This window comes from Papio anubis, chromosome 6 (assembly GCF_008728515.1).
Source record: "Papio anubis isolate 15944 chromosome 6, Panubis1.0, whole genome shotgun sequence".
Classification (NCBI taxonomy): domain Eukaryota; kingdom Metazoa; phylum Chordata; class Mammalia; order Primates; family Cercopithecidae; genus Papio; species Papio anubis.
The window spans coordinates 143,968,627-143,986,171 of NC_044981.1; the positions used below are offsets into that span (position 1 = coordinate 143,968,627).

Genomic DNA, 17,545 nt, shown 5'->3' on the forward strand with positions numbered 1-17,545 from the left:
TTAACATTATTAATTAAATCTTGCTTTCCCTCTTTGTCATGTCATGCTATAGTTTTTATGGAACACTTGTACAAAACAGTGATTACTGGTAATTGACCTGCATATATTGAATAATCTTAAGATGCTACTGAGAGTTTAATGTACCTTGTAAATTGAGAGGCTTCCAATTAAGTCAAGTTCTTAAGATAATCACTTTCAAAACTAATCAAGTAATAGGACATTAGTAAAGCCCTTATTGACTTAATGGTGACAAATTAATAAACAGACCCTGTGCAATTACTATAATGGCTTTATCAGTGAACAGTTTTTCAAAATTTAAGCATAAATCTATTCTGCCCCCCCCAAAGTACAATAAAAATGATATATGCCATTTTAAGGTGGGTGGCATTTCAAATAGCTGTGTTCAAGTACATTATACACGTAGTTTAAATTTGTATGTGTTTCTTTCTTTTTAAATATGATTACATTTGTTTATTTCAAAGGTCAATTAGTCTACTTGCTAAGCCCTTAGAGCATATAATTTTACAAGCGGTCTTCCATATGCCATGGACAAAACAATTACATGTTCTTATGTGTTCTCTCATCTCTACTTTTTTATGTACTATGTCCTTGGTGCTATCTCTCCACTGAGAGCTATGGAATATCTTGTCTTGCTCTTTCTTTGTCCCCAAAAGCTTTTTGGGGACAAAGCATAGTGCCTTTTTATACCTGGTAGACATTCTGCAATGGACATTGAAAAATGAATAAATTATGAATTACAGATTTGCCATAACTTAAATATCTGACAGTGCCAATTCCTGTAACTGTGCTGACTGTGTTTAAGAAAAATCAGCAGAAAAGAAAAGGCAGTAGAAAGAGCAGGGATGTAAGTCTTGCTTCCATCACTTTAAGAATAATGTGACAGTTATATATATTTGCCTAGGTCCATCTAACTGGGTGTATTTAAAGTGCTGTGCTTTATTGAGTATTACTCTATCTTTTTAAGTGCGATCACGTATCTTTTTTAATTTAAAAAAATGTAGCATGCTACCTAGCCATTAGTCAACATACCTTGTTTAAGCATTGGTTTTCTTATTTGTTAAAGTAGGACTAATAAGTAATATCATTTTTACAAAGATCACATTTATGACAGGACCTAGAAATTTGAGGAGCAGAGCAATATTTTACGCCCAAAGGAATGGATCATTATGGAATTCCAGGACCTCCTATAGGTTGCTGCCAGCATAGTGCCCATCCAGATTTCCTGAAATCATTAAGGGGCCATCCGCACTATGTTTGATTTAGACCTTAGCAAGGAAGAATGGATTTTGAAGTAAAGAATTGCATGTATGTATGTATGTGTGTGTGTGTGTGTGTGTCTGTGTGTGATGTATACACACATCTGTAGTTCTAACAATCCTCCATGTATTCATTTTATAATGCACAGTCTTCTGCAAACAAGGAAGCATTATAGAGTCCTAATGGTAATTGTCATCATCTGGGACAACAAAGAGAAGTATACAATGAAACTACCCAGCTGAAGAATGATTATTTTTCAATTATTGCAATACCCTAAAATGAAACTAGAATAAGGACTAAAGTTGTGGCGATTTCCTTAATTATGAAATATTATGAGGACCTTAAATTTAACACCAAAAAGTTAATGTCACACTATAATAAATGCAGTCCTTTTATCGATTTATTTACATATGAATTACTATATCTAGTTGCATGATGGTGTAGGAATTGCATCCCACAAATATATCAGGACCATAAACCAGGGGTCTTCAAACTGTTTTGATTGCTCTCTCATCATTAAAATATTTTTGTGCATTCACCTCAAACCATGTATTTTTATTTATAAATTATATGTACATGTACCACTGTACTAATATGTCACGTTCACTTTGATGCATTCAAAAAGTAAAATTGTAAAATGATAATATATAGATGAAGAAATAAAGTCTTTATAAATTACTGAGAATGGATGAAAAGTTTTAGTGAGAGCAGTGTGAGATACTGATATTTTTAGTGAATACATTCATTCTTAAAATTCCAGTTTAACACTTGTGTTATAGTGAGTGATTCAGAAGTCTGTGTTGCTTATTTCAAAACTTGGTTTTAACATCTGTCCCACATGATGAAAAGACACAAAGTGGTGCTGATGAAAGAAGTATGGTATTGGCTGACATTCCTAAAACATGTTTATTTCAAATCCCATCTTCTAGCTATGCAAAGAATCTTCTTAAAATTCTGCTAGCAAATGTCTTTCCTGATATCATCATACATTCTTGCAAATTAATAGAAAAATAGGTGTTGTGAGTATGTAATTTTAATATATAAATACAGGCATACCTGGGAGGTATTTTGTGCTTGTTTCCAGACCACCACAGTAAAGCAACTATGGCAATAAAAGCGAGTCACACAAATGTTTTGGTTTCCCAGTGCAAATAGAAGTTATGTTTCCACTATGCTGTAAGTCATTAAGTGTACAATAGCATTATGTCTAAGAAGAACAATGAATATACTTTCATTTAAAAATATTTTATTGCTAAAAAAATGCTAACAATCATCTGAGCCTTCAGCAAATAGTAATCTTTTTGTTGGTGGAGGGTCTTGCCTCGATGCTGATGGCCGCTCATTGACAATGCACCTGGTCACCCAAAAGCTCGGATGGAGATGTACAAGGAGATTAATGTTTTCATGCCTGCTAACATAATGTCCATTCTGCAACTCATGGATCGAGGAGTAATTTCGAGCTGGATGTGGTGGCTCACGCCTGTAATCCTGGCAATGATAAGGGTAGTGGTTGCTGAAGGTTGGGATGACTGTGGCAATTTCTTTAAATAAGACAACCGCAAAGTTTATTTTGTTGTGGTTTTTGAGACAAAGTCTCACTCTGTTGTCCAGGTTGAAGTGCAGTGGCACAGTCATGGCTTACTGCAGCCTTAAGCTCCCAGGCTCAAGCAATCCTCCTACCTCAGCCTCCAAAGAAGCTGGGATATCAGCACGTGCCACTATGCCTGGCTAATTTTAAAAAAAAAAAAAGTAGAAATGGGATCTCACTATGTTGCCCAGGCTGGTCACAAACTCCTGGGTTCAAGCAGTCCTCCCATCTCAGCCTCCCAAAGTTCAGGGATTACAGGTGTGAGCCACCACCACACCTAGCCAACAATGAAGTTTACTGCTTTAATTCTTCCCTTCATGAAAGATTTCTTTAACATGTGATACTCTTTGATGGCATTTTCCCCACGGTAAAACTTCTTTCCAGTTTGGAGTCAGTCCTCTCAAACCCTGCTACTGCTTTATCACTGTGTTTATGTAATATTCTTAATCCTTTGTTGTCATTTCAACAGTGTGCACAGCATCTTCACCAGATCCCATCTCAATAAACCATTTTCTTTACTCATCCGTAAGAAGCAACTCCTCATCCATGAAAGTTTTATGATGAGATGGTAGCAATTCAGTCATGTCTTCAGGCCCCACTTCTAATTCTAGTTCTCTTGCTATTTTACCACATCTGCAGTTACTTCTTCCACTGAAGTCTTGAACCCCTCAAAGTCATCCAGGAGGGTTAGAATCAACTTCTTTCAAACTACTGTTAATGTTGATTTTTTTACTTCCTCCCATAATTTACAAATGTTCTTAATAGCATTTATAATGGCACATCTTTTCCAGAAGGCTTTCAATTTGGTTTGCCTAGATCCATCAGAGGAATCACAGTCATAGCCTTATGAAATGTACTTTTTAAATAATAACACTTGAAAGTCAAAATTACTTTTTTTTTTTTTTTTTTTTTTTTTGAGACAAAGTCTTGCTTTGTCACCCAGGCTGGAGTTCAGTGGCACCATCTTGGCTCACTGCAACCTCCGCCTCTCAGGTGTAAACCTCTTGGCTCACTGCAGCCTCCGCCTCTCAGGTGTAAGCCATTCTCCTGCCTCAACCTCTCGAGTAGCTGGGATTATAGGCCCCCACAACCCTGCTGGCTAATTTCTGTGTTTTTAATAGAGACGGGGTTTCACCATGTTGGCCAGGAGGTCAGGAGTTCGAGACCAGCAAGTGATCCACCTGCCTCAGCCTCCCTAAGTGCCGGGATTACAGGCGTGAGCCACCACACCCATCTCAAAATTACTCCTTGATCCATGAGTTGCAGAACGGACATTATGTTAGCAGGCATGAAAACATTGATCTCCTTGTACGTCTCCATCAGAGCTTTTGGGTGACCAGGTGCATTGTCAATGAGCAGTATTATTTTGAAAAGAATCTTTTTGTCTGAGCAGTAGGTCTCAACAGTGGGCTTTAAATATTAAGTAAGCCATGTTATAAACAGATGTGCTGTCAAGCAGGCTTTTTTCTTCCATGTGTAGAGCGCAGGCAGAATAGATTTAGCATAATTCTTTTTTTTTTTTTTTTTTTTTTTGAGATGGAGTCTTGCTCTGTCAGCCAGGCTGGAGTGCAGTGGTGCAACCTCAGCTTACTGCAACCTCCGCCTCCCTGGTTCAAGCAATTCTCGTAACTCAGCCTCCTGAGTAGCTGGGATTACAGGAACACGCCACCACAGCTGGTTAATTTTTTGTATTTTTAGTAGAGACGGGGTTTTGCCATGTTGGCCAGGGTGGTCTCAAACTCCTGACCTCAAGTGATCCGCCAACCTCAGCCTCCCAAAGTGCTGAAATTACAGGCGTGAGCCATTACACCCAGCCAGATTTAGTATAATTCCTAAGGGCCCTAGGATGTCTGGAATCATAGAGTCACCAGCTGCGTTTAGCCCCTAGCAGGAAGTCAGCCTGTCCTTTGAAGCTTTGAAGCTAGGCAGTGATTTCTCCTCTCTAACTGTGAGATTCCTAGATGGCATCTTCTTCCAATGGAAGGCTGTTTCATCTACATTGAAAATCTGTTAGTGTGGCCACTACCTTCATCAATAATCTTAGCCAAGTCTGCTGGACTTCTAGCACCTGCTGCTTCACTTTGCCCTTTTATGTTACAGAGACAGCGTCTTCTCTTCACCCTCATGAACAAACCTCTGCTAGCTTCAAACTTCTGTTCAGATTCTTTACTTCTGTCAGTCTTCATAGAATTAAAGAGAGTTAGGGCCTTACTCTGGAGTAGGTTTTGGCTTAAGAGAATGTTGTGGCTGGTGTGATCTTCTATCCATGCCACCTAAAACTTTCTTCCATATAGCCATAAGGCTGTTTTGCTTTCTTATCATTCATGGTTTCACTGGAACTTTTAATCTCCTTTAACTGTTTGGTACAAGAGGCATAGCTTTTGTTCTGTTTTCACTTTTGATATGCCTTCTTCACTAAACTTAATCATTTCTAGGCTTTTGATTCAAGGTGAGAGGCATGCGATTCTCACTTTCTTGTGAACACTTGGAGTCCATTGTTGGGTTATTGGCCTGATTCCAATATTGTAGTTTCTCAAGGAATGGAAGGTCCTGAGGAGAGGGAGAGAAATGAGAAACAGCTGGTCAGTGGAGCAACTCAGAACACACATGCTTATAAAATAAGTTCATTATTTTATATGGGTTGGTGGCACCCTAAAATACACTTAGAATTGTACCATATGATCACAAATCACCATAACAGATATCATAATAATGACAAAGTCTGTAATATTGCAAGAATTCCCAGAACTTGACAGAGACACAATGTGAGCATAGGCTATTAGAAAAATGGCACCAATAGACTTGACACAGGGTTGCCACAGACCTTCAATGTGTAAAAAAAACAATATCTGTGAAGTGCAGTAAAGCAAAGTGCAATAAAATGAGATATCCCTGTATATAAACTTTTTAAATGTATAGTTTTTAATATATAGAATTATGTGGCTGGGTGCGGTGACTCATACCTGTCATCTCAGTACTTTGTGAGGCCGAGGCAAAAGGATTGCTTGAGCCTGGGAGGTCAACAGCAGCCTTGGCAACAAAGCAAGACCTTGTCTCTACAAAAAATTTAAAAAATTAGCCGGGCATGGTGGCACATGTCTGTAGCCTCAGCTACTCGGGAGGCTGAGGTGGGAGGATTGCTTGAGTCCAGGAGGTCGAGGCTGCAGTGAGTCATGATTGTAACACTGCACTCCAGCCTAAGTGATAGAGTGAGACCCTGTCTCTCAAAAAAAAAAAAAAAAAAAAAATTATTGTTTATTTTATATACATACACACACACACATATATACAAAAACAATTTTTAAAAATGAGTTCAGAAACGCCTGAAACTTTTCTTCTGGAAGATTTTAAGACAAGGTAGAAAAACTCAATTTTTAAGTTAAATACAAAGATGAATTTTAAAGGTGAACCACTTTCACAAATATTTTCATTAATTTAGTTTCAAAGTAATCTTTTCTTAGAATGAGTTTCTTTCAAAATGCAGATTTGTTCTATTCTTGTTAAATTGTCACCTCCTTTATCTTGAAGTGGGAGATCAAGTGTGTTGTTTTCTTCTTTTCAAATTATCTGGTAGGAAGCATACTTGCTGACAACCACTTGTCACAGAAGAAACTATCAGCAAATGTGGGGACACCTTTCTATTTTGTGAAATGGCAACTTTTGATTAAATACTTTGCCTCAAGACAATCCAAAAATCTGTTTGGTACAGATATTATTGTGGTCACTGTCCAGCTCTTTACAAAGTATTGTGATAATGTAATAATTCTACTGTGCAAAGGTTTTGGATTTTAAAATTAATTGCATTGGTGGCCCTCATAATCCACAATCCATCCAAAGCCTCTGAAAGCTGTAGAACAGTGAGGGTCCCATTGCCAACTTCTGATTGTGGAGTCTCTACAAGAATCTCTGGTATCTCTTGTATGTCACCTTTCACAGAAGCACCAAGGAATGGGAGCAGTGTTATGTCTGAAGATTTATGAAAGCCTTTTTTCTTGCTTTTAGATTTAAGAGTTAGCAGCTTTGATAGTTTCCTCTTGTACCCTGTGCTTATTGCACTCTAATTAAGAGTCTTGCATTTGGCTTCAAAGGCTGCTGCCATAAACAATAACTATCTAAATGTCATTTACCTTTAAGCCCAGACCAATTCCTTATCATCTGACAGTTTATAATGGGCATGTTGTCTCATTACATTAAGTGGACTTTGATCCTCTTCAAATTACTCTTGAGAATATTTTTCAAATTGGCTTAAAGGAAAGTTCTAAATTATTTTTAACTAGATGTAACTATTACAAGACTAAATTTGCGGCACACTCTTTTATTTGTATTAATTTTCTCCACTTTAAAGTAGGCCAAACTGTGTTCTTGTGCCCAGATTGGTTATTGATTAGATAAAGAGCTTGTCTTAGGTGGTTTTCATGTGAAATCACTTGGAAAGTACTTAAACACATCACTCTCTAATATTGGTTGGGTAAGCAATAACATGGTGGAGGGTGTCAGTCTGTACTAAAAGAGTGATAAATGAACAACATACTTGGTGCTAGTATCCAAAATTTTTGCTAGATTCAAAGGGATTCAAATTATAGAATTCACTAATCTGAGTTTCTGAGTCTTATGAGCAAGAAAGTGATGATTTCATATTTATGTTTGATAAAGAAATTTCAGAAAATAGAATTTGTAGTGTAAGCATAAGCACTACATAGAATAATCCTTAAGAATTATAAATTTGCTTTTCCAGTTTTTCTAAAGAAGGGAAAATAGGTCCTTTTTCAAACTAAAGATGTTACAATATACAGTATCATGTTAATTCTAAAAGGAAAAGAGAGTAAAGGAGAAGAGGTGGGAGTCAGGAAAATTATGAATTTACAAGCTATAGGCAGCCAGATAAGCTAATAGTAGTGCCTTATGCTTCTGTAATTTTCTGTAGTCTATAACAGATTTCCAAATACACACACACACACACACACACGTGTGTATGTATAAAGTCTCATTAATTTGATCTAATCTGGTACAAGCATGAATATACAATTTTAAAATTTGAATTTCCTTTTGAAATAGTTTGGAACTATTGGAAATGAAAGAAGTAATTTAAACTTCCCAATACTCAGGGCAAAGGCAGGGAAGATAAAATTATCTTAGTATTTTATTGGCATTGTAAGCTATCACTTGTTAGCATTGTAGGCTATCACTCTATTTGTCTATTTGTAGTATATTGATCATTAAGTAGTTCCAATATTATTTTAAAAAGTTTTCCATGGGTCAGGTTGAATTCTACATACCTAGCAGAACTATATTTCACCAGTGATCCTAGGGTTTGAGATATACAACCACCTTTCATTAAGCTTATTCTCACTATTTAAAGATAAAAAATAAATGTAAAGTTCAAAATCTTTCTCTAAAGAGTTAAAAGTGGCAACTATGTACATAGCACCTTTCTTACCTGGATGTGAAAGCTAGGATTATAGAACCTGGATTCTTTTAAACATCTTTTGTTAGAACTGATTTTCCTTCCTTTATGCCATCTTTTTGACTCCACTACTCTTCTGTCTTCTCCCCATCTTTGTGATCATGTGATCGAATGTGAAACTATATTCAGTGAGAGCCTCAGTGGTGAGAGTGAAAGCACTTCCCTCCAGTCCAGGGGCTTCATCCTTCCTTCAGTGCCTTGGCCAGGCCCTCAGGGAATGAGACCTTTGGTCTTCCCTCTACCTTATCCTGACTCCTCAAGCTTCCAGCCTTGGGGAGGCTTCTCTAGATGAAAGCTCCTCAGTAATTGTATTAGTCTGTTCTCACACTGCTATGAAGAAAAACCCAAGACTGAGGAATTTATAAAGGAAAGAGATTTAATTGACTCACAGTTCTGCATTGCTGGGGAGGCCTCAGGAAACTTACCATCATGGTGGAAGGCAAAGGAGTAACAGGCTCCTTCTTCACAGGGTGGCAGGACGGAGTGAGTGGCAGCAGGGGAAATGCCAGATGCTTATAAAACCATCAGATCTCATGAGACTCACTCACTATCACGAGAACAGCATGGGGGAAACTGCCCCGTGATCCAGTGACCTCCACCTGGACCCACCCTTGAGACGTAGGGATTATGGGGATTGTAATTCAAGATTCATTGTCTCAAAACATATTAGCACTCTGCTCTTCATACTTTTTCCCTTTAATCAAGAATCTTTAATAGTTTTCCAAAAGCTTCAGGGCTTTTCTTTTTTTATTTTTTTTCTTTTTTTTTTTTTGAGACGGAGTCTCGCTCTGTCACCCAGGCTGGAGTGCAGTGGCCGGATCTCAGCTCACTGCAAACTCCACCTCACGGGTTTATGCCATTCTCCTGCCTTAGCCTCCCGAGTAGCTGGGACTACAGGCGCCCGCCACCGCGCCCAGCTAGTTTTTTTGTATTTTTTAGTAGAGACGGGGTTTCACCATGTTAGCCAGGATGGTCTCGATCTCCTGACCTCGTGATCCACCCGTCTCGGCCTCCCAAAGTGCTGGGATTACAGGCTTGAGCCACCACACCCAGCCATGGGCTTTTCTTTAAGTAGGCACTGCACTCTGTAACCCCATGTTCATCCACATGTAGCCCCTTTGAAGGACTTCACCTCAAACAAAACCCTGCTATTTTTAAAGGTTCAGTTGTGTCATCTCATCTGTAAAAGATGTCATCATCTCTTTCTCTCATCTTTGTCCCTTCCCCACCTTGGAAAAGTAATCACCACCTCCTTCTCCTAACAGTTGGTTTCCCATTGTCAGTATAAGCTATACCGTGGAGTTGAGGGACTCCACAAAGTTCTATTAGTACATAACTGTGTTGAAGGCATGAAAATGAAAACTCTTGGGAGAATTAAAAAGTAATATGTTCATTTGGGGGTTTTTTTCCCCTAAAACAAAAAAAATGTTCATTATTCAGGAAATACCAGGTGAACACCCTTCTCCTATATCCTGGACCCAGGTGCAGGGGATAACTGGTAAACATTTTCTAGGTGACTCTCACAGAGTTTATAGTCTAGGGGAGAGACAGACATTAGTTAATCACAAAAGCATTTCGAATTGCAGGACATGAAGAAGTCATTTTTGAGCTGAGATCAAGGGGATGTGTAGACAAGAGCTAGGACAAGAGAAGAGAGTGGATGGTCCAGGCAGCAGAGCACGTGGAGTGTCAAATCTCTGTATTGAAAAGGAGCAGGACAAGGCCATGAGGCTGAAGGATGGCAAAGCTGCCTGGGGCAGAGAGCAGCAGGCTGGAGAGCAAACACAGGCAGACTCTGTGGCAGGGTCTCAGGTTTGTCTTGGCATCAGTGGGAAGCACTCAAGGTCCTGAGAAGGACATCATTGTGTTTGTGTTTAGCTGATTCAGGTTCACTGTTCATCCCTGTCTCAAGAGCCATGAAGCATTATGACCAAATCATGCCAGCTGTCAGGAGCGATCGTTTTAGGTTGTCATGTTTTACCTCTTTGATATTTGTTTACCTTTTCCCAAAAACACAAGCCTGCAAACGCAAGTTCCTAGCTGGATAGGCCCTTCAAATGTTGGGTATAGTATTAAACTCTGGTTGGTCTCCTGGAATTGGTTTCACCATCAAACAGCAAAGATTTCATTTGAGATTATCTGTCATCAGATTGTTTCACTAGAGACTGCTACCAAAAGAAAGGCCTCACTTGTGGGAAAGAGCATGTATTTGACACAGCTAGCAAGTTTGTATTTTTTAGTTCTGTTAACTTGTTTTAGATAGTCAAAAATAACTTTAAAAAAAGAATCATTTAATTTGAAGAAGAGAATGTCGTGTACAATGGATTCAGGTTCACAATTGCTACAACTTAGAATGAGTCCAGTCACCAAAAAACTAAAGTCAGAACGTGCAGATATATGTACATATCTTTATCTGTTTATTTTCTTTATTTTTAAAACAGAGAAGAGGGGATTGCCTGAATTGAAAACATGACAGAGGAATTAGCACTATAGGAAACCAAGAGAAAGGTTCATGAAAAATGAAACGTTCTGTGCTAGTATTGTTAAAGTATTTACATTCAGAGGACATAAGTGGGTGCCATTGATTTTCAGTCAAAAGTGGTTGCAACTCCACTGCATTTATGAAATGTGTACCTACATATTTAAGCTAACATAACAATTTATGGATAAGTAATATTTCCCAAATTGCATTACCCAGAATATTATGTCCATGAAATAGTAATAGATGATCTATGAAAAGAAAACAGCTCTATAGATAAATAAGTTTGTCAACACTGGATTTAAAAGGTTTCATTACTGTAAACTTCTCAGAACTATTAACTGGCTAATGTGCAATGTACATTGCTCATCTCTGGGATGGAGCTTTATTATAACACTGCTTCCCAAACTTCTTTCGCCATAGAACCTCTTTTATCCAAAACAATTACTAGTATTTCTGATCTGCGTTTTTTGGGTTTTTTTTTTTTTTTTTTTTTGTCTCCAGAACACAGTTTGATAGTCACTGATTCTGATAAATGTTGTTATATGTCCTTCAAAATAGTCATCTTAATATCATTACCCTAGTAATAAAGTTCTTGCCTCAAATATATTTTAAAATAATTTGAGGTAAGTCATTTATTACATATGTATACTAGTTACTAATGAGAATACTTTGTGATATATAATACGAAATCTTTAAAAGTACCTACTGCAGAAAATTAGCATTATTGCTGTGTTTATGCTTCTTTTCAATAAAAAATAAAAATAAAAAAGCAGCCTTGTTTGCCCTCAGTGAGAGAATTGAACACTAGGAGGCCAGGTAGTGGGGACAAGGTAGAGTCACACATAGTTACACATGTGAAGTTTTGCAATGGGCCACTATAAGGGCCCACACTTTTTATGGCTATAGTTTGTCATTTTTTAAAAAGTATAAGATATACTATAATTATAACTATTTTCATTTATGGATAGGTACATAATTTGTATATTTAGAAAAATTCTAACCTTTCCTGCCAGAATTTTTTTAAGTTCTTCAGATTTATTCTGAATTTCATATCCTATGACTAAGAAATTGGGGGTTTTTCTTTAAAAAAGATAGTTTTCTAAGAGTCTGAGCTATTTAATTTTGTGATACAAATTTAAGATGTATAGTCATAGAATTCTTTTTCTGAATTACAAAGGGTCTTTTGCGTTCTAATAACATGTATTCCATGATGTATATTTGAGAGAGCGCCGAATCCTAACCACTAGACCACCAGGGAAGCCATCATGATGTATATTTGAATGGCAAGTCTAGATAGTTGAATTTCTCAGTGAAAAATTTAGTGAAAGAATTAAGATTTTTGAAAATTATCACTATATATTATTAAAGAAGACCCTAAGTCAATTCCACAATGTCATGATACTTGCATTATGATCATTTGTGTTACCCAAAGCTTTGGATTCATTATAAATACATGAAATACCATTAGGGTTGGAATGAAGTTAATCATATTCTTTGCTCTTAAACTAAAGGTAAAACTTTCTTTAGTTAAGTTATTGAGGAATAAATATGCTGGTGAACAATCAATATGTAATTACTACAAAACTGTATTACAAGGGTCTCTCTGAACCATATCCCTTTCACAAGTCTAATAAATTTCAGCATTAACTTTTAGTTGAGTATGTTAAATTAAGAACTATGATATAAAATGTTTTGTTTCTTTTTTTCTCTCCAATACTTTCATATTTTTAAAAAAGTTTTGGTTTCCTAAGCATTTACATGAATAGAGCAATGAAACATTGCAGGTGTATTTCTCTATATATAGTGCATTGTCTTAAAATTTTAGTGAATAAAACTTTTTGTTAAATTCACTTTTTTATAAAACATAGTTTCTTTTTTCTGATTATAGAAAAATGTTCATGGGAAAAAAAAATCACTCAAAATTGCAATCCAATGTTAACATATGCATCACTCAATTCTCATTTTTAAAATAACAGGCCAGGTGCAATGACACGTGCCTGTAATCACAGCACATCAGGAGGCCAAGGCAGGAAGATAGCTTGAGTATCTAGGAGTTCAGGACTCGCCTGGGCTACGTAGTGACACCTCATCTCTACAAAACATTTAAAAATAGCTGCTCATGGTGGTGTATGCCTGTGGTCTCAGCTACTGGAGAGGCTGAGACAGAAGAATTGTTTGAGCCCCGGAGGTCAAGGCTGCAATGATCCATTATCACACCACTGCACTTAGCTTGGGCAATAGACTGAGACCATGTCTTAAAAACAAACAAAACAATGAAATTGTATACTTTTGTTCCGTTTGCTTTTGCTTTGCATCCAGTTTTTGGAGGCATAATTTACCTACAGAATACACCCATTTTAAGCGTAAATTTCAATGTATTTTGTCAAATGTATATGTCTGTGCAAACACTGCCACAATCAAGATAAAAACTTTTCATTACAAAACTTTCCTTGTGATCCTTTGCAGCCATTCATTTGCCATCATCTGATCCCAGGCAACCACTGATATGTTGCTGTCATTATACATTAGTTTTGTCCCTTCTACAATTTTATACAAGCAAATGTGCAATATGTACTCTACTATATAGCTTTTTTTGGTACAGCATGGTGTTCAAGGTTCGTTAGTAAGTATTCTGTGTATAGTAGTTAAATCCTTTGTATTGTTGAGTGGGATTTCATTGTATGAATATACTATAGTTTATTCTCCTGTTTATGGATGTGTGTGTTATCTGCACATTTCAATGATCATGAGTAAAACAGCTTATGAAAGTTCACGTTCAGGCCAGACATGATGGTTCACACCTCTAATCCCAGCACTCTGGGAGGCCAACGCAGGAGGATTGCTTGAGGCCAGGAGTTCAAGACAGCTGGGCAACATGGCAAAACTCTGTCTCTACTAAAAATATATAAATTAGCCAGGCTTGGTGACTCGCACGTGTAATCCCAGCTACTCAGGAAGCTGAGGCACGAGAATCTCTTGAACCCAGGAAGCAGAGGCTGCAGTGAGCCAAGATTGCGCCACTGCACTCCAGTCTGGGCAACAGAGTGAGACTCTGCCTCAAATTAAAAAATAAAAATAAAAAGTTCATATCCAGGTCTTTATATGAACATTTTATATATTTATTTATTCTTGGTAGATGCCTATGAGTGGAATTATTGATCATATCAATTTTTATTCCCTACTGTCTTTTTCAAGGATGTTTATTAAACAACCTGGGAAGATGTGTCTAAAATGTCATCTTTTAGGACAATGGGCAGTTTTTTGTTTGATTTCATTGGTTTTTAGTTTGTTTGCTGTCCACAATAATAACATTTCCTTCTGGAACAAAGATTGGGTGTGTTTCCTAGCAGCACCTTTTAAAGATTAGGGTTCCCTCAGCTGTAACACAAGCCAGTGGCATGTGCAGCGTCCACCCAGGCGGCTATGCGTCACCCCTGTGTGACGTGAAAGGCAAGGGGCACTGATGCATGGATGAAACTCATGCTGCTTGCTGTTCCTTTCACTCCTTTCCTGTGCTTTGTGTGTGTGTGTTATGGTAATCAGATATTTTTAGTATTCATTTTGAGTCCTCTTTAGACATGTTAGCCGTCTCTCTTCATATTACTTTCTTTTCTCATGGCTGCTGTAGGGATTACAACTTACTTAGAGTTAATATTGTATTTCAAGTAAATTATAGGAACTTTAAAAGTATAGATCTTAACCATCTTACCTTTTGGGAAAAAATTCAGATAGATGGATAGACAGACAGATGTACCTACATAATTTGCCATTTTAAATGCCTTTAGTTTTTTCCTCTATAGCTATTCCCTGCAGCCTAAATATGTTCTTCTAGTATTTCTTTTACTGCAGGTTTGCTAGTAACAAATTATCTCATTTTTTGCTAATCCGAAAATACTTCCCTTTCACTTTTGAAGAAAAGTTTCATCAGATATATTGTTCTTTAAAAAATATGTAAAGAAGGGTTATTGGTTTTCAGATTTTTTATCAAATTTTGAAGATGCCATTCTTGCATCTTATGGCTATTCATTGTTTCTGAGAAGTCAGCCATTAATATTTCCATGTATGTAATGTGTTATTTATTTTCTAGGTACTTTCAAGATTTTCTCATTATCTTTGGCTATCAGAAGTTTGAGTTTGATGTCCATAGCTAGGGTGGTTCTTGTTATAGTTATCCTGCTTGTGTTTGCTGGCTTTTTAATATTGGTAAATTCATGGCTTTCACAAAATCTGGAGTTTTTAGCCAGTACCTCTTCAGATATTTTTTCTCCTCCTCCTCCTCTTCCTTCTGTTTCTCTCTCTCTCTAAGAGACAAGGTCTCACTCTGTCACTCAGGCTGGAGTTCAATGGCACTTCAGCCTCAAACTCCCAAGATCAAGTGATCCTCCCGCCTCAGCCTCCCAAGTAGCTGAGACTACAGGTGTGAGCCACCACACCTGGCTCCAGTTATACTTTTCTTTGACCCCTAAATGTTATTTCACAAGTCTCCAAAGCTCTATTCATTTATATTTAATCTTTTCTCAATATTCTTCAGATACAATTTTTTTTGTTGTTTTTTTGATATGGAGTCTCGCTCTGTTGCCTGGGCAGAGTCTCCTTCTGTTGCCCAGGCTGGAGTGTAGTGGTGCAATCTCGTCTCACTGCAACCTCTGCCTGCCGGATTCAAGCAGTTCTCCTGCCTCGGCCTCCTGCATAGCTAGGATTACAGGCACGCACCACCATGCCCAGCTAATTTTTGTATTTTTAGTAGAGACAGGGTTTCACCATGTTGGGCAGGCTGGTCTCAAACTCCAGACCTTGTGATCTGCCCACCTCGGCCTCCCAGAGTGCTGGGATTACAGGCATGAGCCACTGCGCCCTGCCCCAGATACAATTATTTTTAGTGATATCTTCAAGTTTACTGTTTCTTCTGCCCACTTATTTAGCACATTTTCTTTGAATTCTTTGACTGTATTTAAATAGTTGCTTTAAAGTCATTGCTAAATCCAGCATCTAGACCCACTCACGGTCCGTTTCTATTCATTGTTGTTCTTCGTGAGCATGGGTCACATTTTCCTGTTTCTTTGTATGTCTAGTAACTTTGGGTTAAAAACTGGATATTTTAGATATGTTTAGTAGCTTTTGATATATTATGTTCTTCCGAGAATTATTTTGTTCTTGTTTACCTAGCAGTTAACTCTCTTGGATTCAAACCATAAACTGTGTCCCCTGCCGTGTGTGACAGCTGGTATTTCTGCTCAGTTCTTTCCGTTTCCAGCTGTTGGTTTTCAACCTGGCACCCTGGGGATCTTCTCTGTACCTGTGCAATTTAGCATTCAGTCAAGGATTTTGGCAAATTTTGTAGACATTGCTAAGCTCTGTCTTCTGACGCTTCAGTAAGGATTTCGCTTCCTGCGTCCTGAGTAGATCATGGGTTCAGGAGAACTCACAGTCTATAAAGTAGCAAACATGAAATCTCATCTACTGCAGTCTGTCTTTCAAAGGTAGCTATCCGTCTGGTTTCTCTCAGCTATTTCTTGGTGATCCCCAGTGTCTCCCTTATAGCATGTCTTATTTAGTGGTCATCCTGGGATTTCAGCAGAGATTATAACCAGAGTTTTGATCCCACCTCTTCTATGGCTTACTTGTTTCCAGGATTCCACCCTGAGCTTTCAGCTACGCTGCCAGCCTTTCAGTCTTTCCTGTGCCATCTTAAAATGAAATGCAATTTTTTGAAATCAGATTTTTTTTAAAAGTCTGTAACTCCAATTCTTACTAATTGCTGTTGCTGTTGCTGTCTTTCAATGGTTAATGCTCTGTTAGTTTGCACCTGCTTTTGGTCACTTTCTAATGCCTTTAAATAGTTGAGTTTTATGATACATATATAAAATGCCCAGATTTTATAATTGCTATTACTAGAGTATTTGCTGACCAATTTTCTTCACCATTACTAGAGGCCAGAAGTCCCTCCATTTTTAAAATATCCTAAAGAATTTTCTGTCATTAAACATCCTCTTACAGCTTGACCTTTAGTAGCTGCATAATATCAGATCTCCTAAATAGGCCATAACTTTTAACCTGTCTCCTGTTTTTAGATATCCAAACTCTTTTCAGTTTTGTAATAGTATAAATACTACCATAATGTATAAACCACATATTTTTACTTGAGAATATAAGTATTCTTGGGGATAAAATTATAATTTTTAGGGTAAATTTCTAGAAATGAATTCAGTTAGTAAGTATGAATATTAATACATTTGGTACATTTTTCCAAACATCCCTGCAGAATGATCGTGCCACCTATGAAATGTAAGATTACTTACTTTTTTTAAAGTCAGATAACTTTAAACTTATGAGATTTGGTGTTGTTTGGTTTCTGCTAAAAGAATTATTTGATTTGTTTTATAAGCAAAAAATTATTCCTGATTGTTTTGTAAACTGCATAGGCTATGCTTACATTAAGAAAAATATCACTTGTAATACTGTTATGTAACTAAAATAGTAGAATGAGTAGGAGCTTTAGTTTATGTAGTTTAATTAGTCGACTGTTATTTCAGTAAATACAAAAACATAGAAAATTTTTAAATTCCACTATAGGGAACTAATTTTGTTCACAGAATATTTTAGAAATTTCCTATTTCTTATTTCTTCCCTTCCCCCCTTTTTAAGCCACTTTGAGATGTAATTCACATACCATATAATTCATCCACTTAAAGGGTACAATTCAATAGTTTTGAGTATATTCACAGAGTTGTGC

The 17,545-nt window shown here is 37.2% G+C and overlaps 1 protein-coding gene and 1 long non-coding RNA gene across 5 annotated transcripts in view; one reads left to right on the top strand and one right to left on the bottom strand.

The window, feature by feature from the left end:
• Positions 1 to 17,545, top strand: part of MAN1A1 (mannosidase alpha class 1A member 1) — a 168,058-nt gene that overhangs the window by 109,364 nt on the left and 41,149 nt on the right. The window lies entirely within an intron of this gene.
• LOC103884068 overlaps positions 4,573 to 17,545 on the bottom strand; it is a 31,207-nt gene continuing 18,234 nt past the window's right edge. For both annotated transcript variants that reach the window (XR_004184428.1, XR_001902189.2), the window contains one exon: positions 4,573 to 5,416. This is a non-coding gene — a long non-coding RNA (uncharacterized LOC103884068). The remainder of the gene's footprint in view (positions 5,417 to 17,545) is intronic.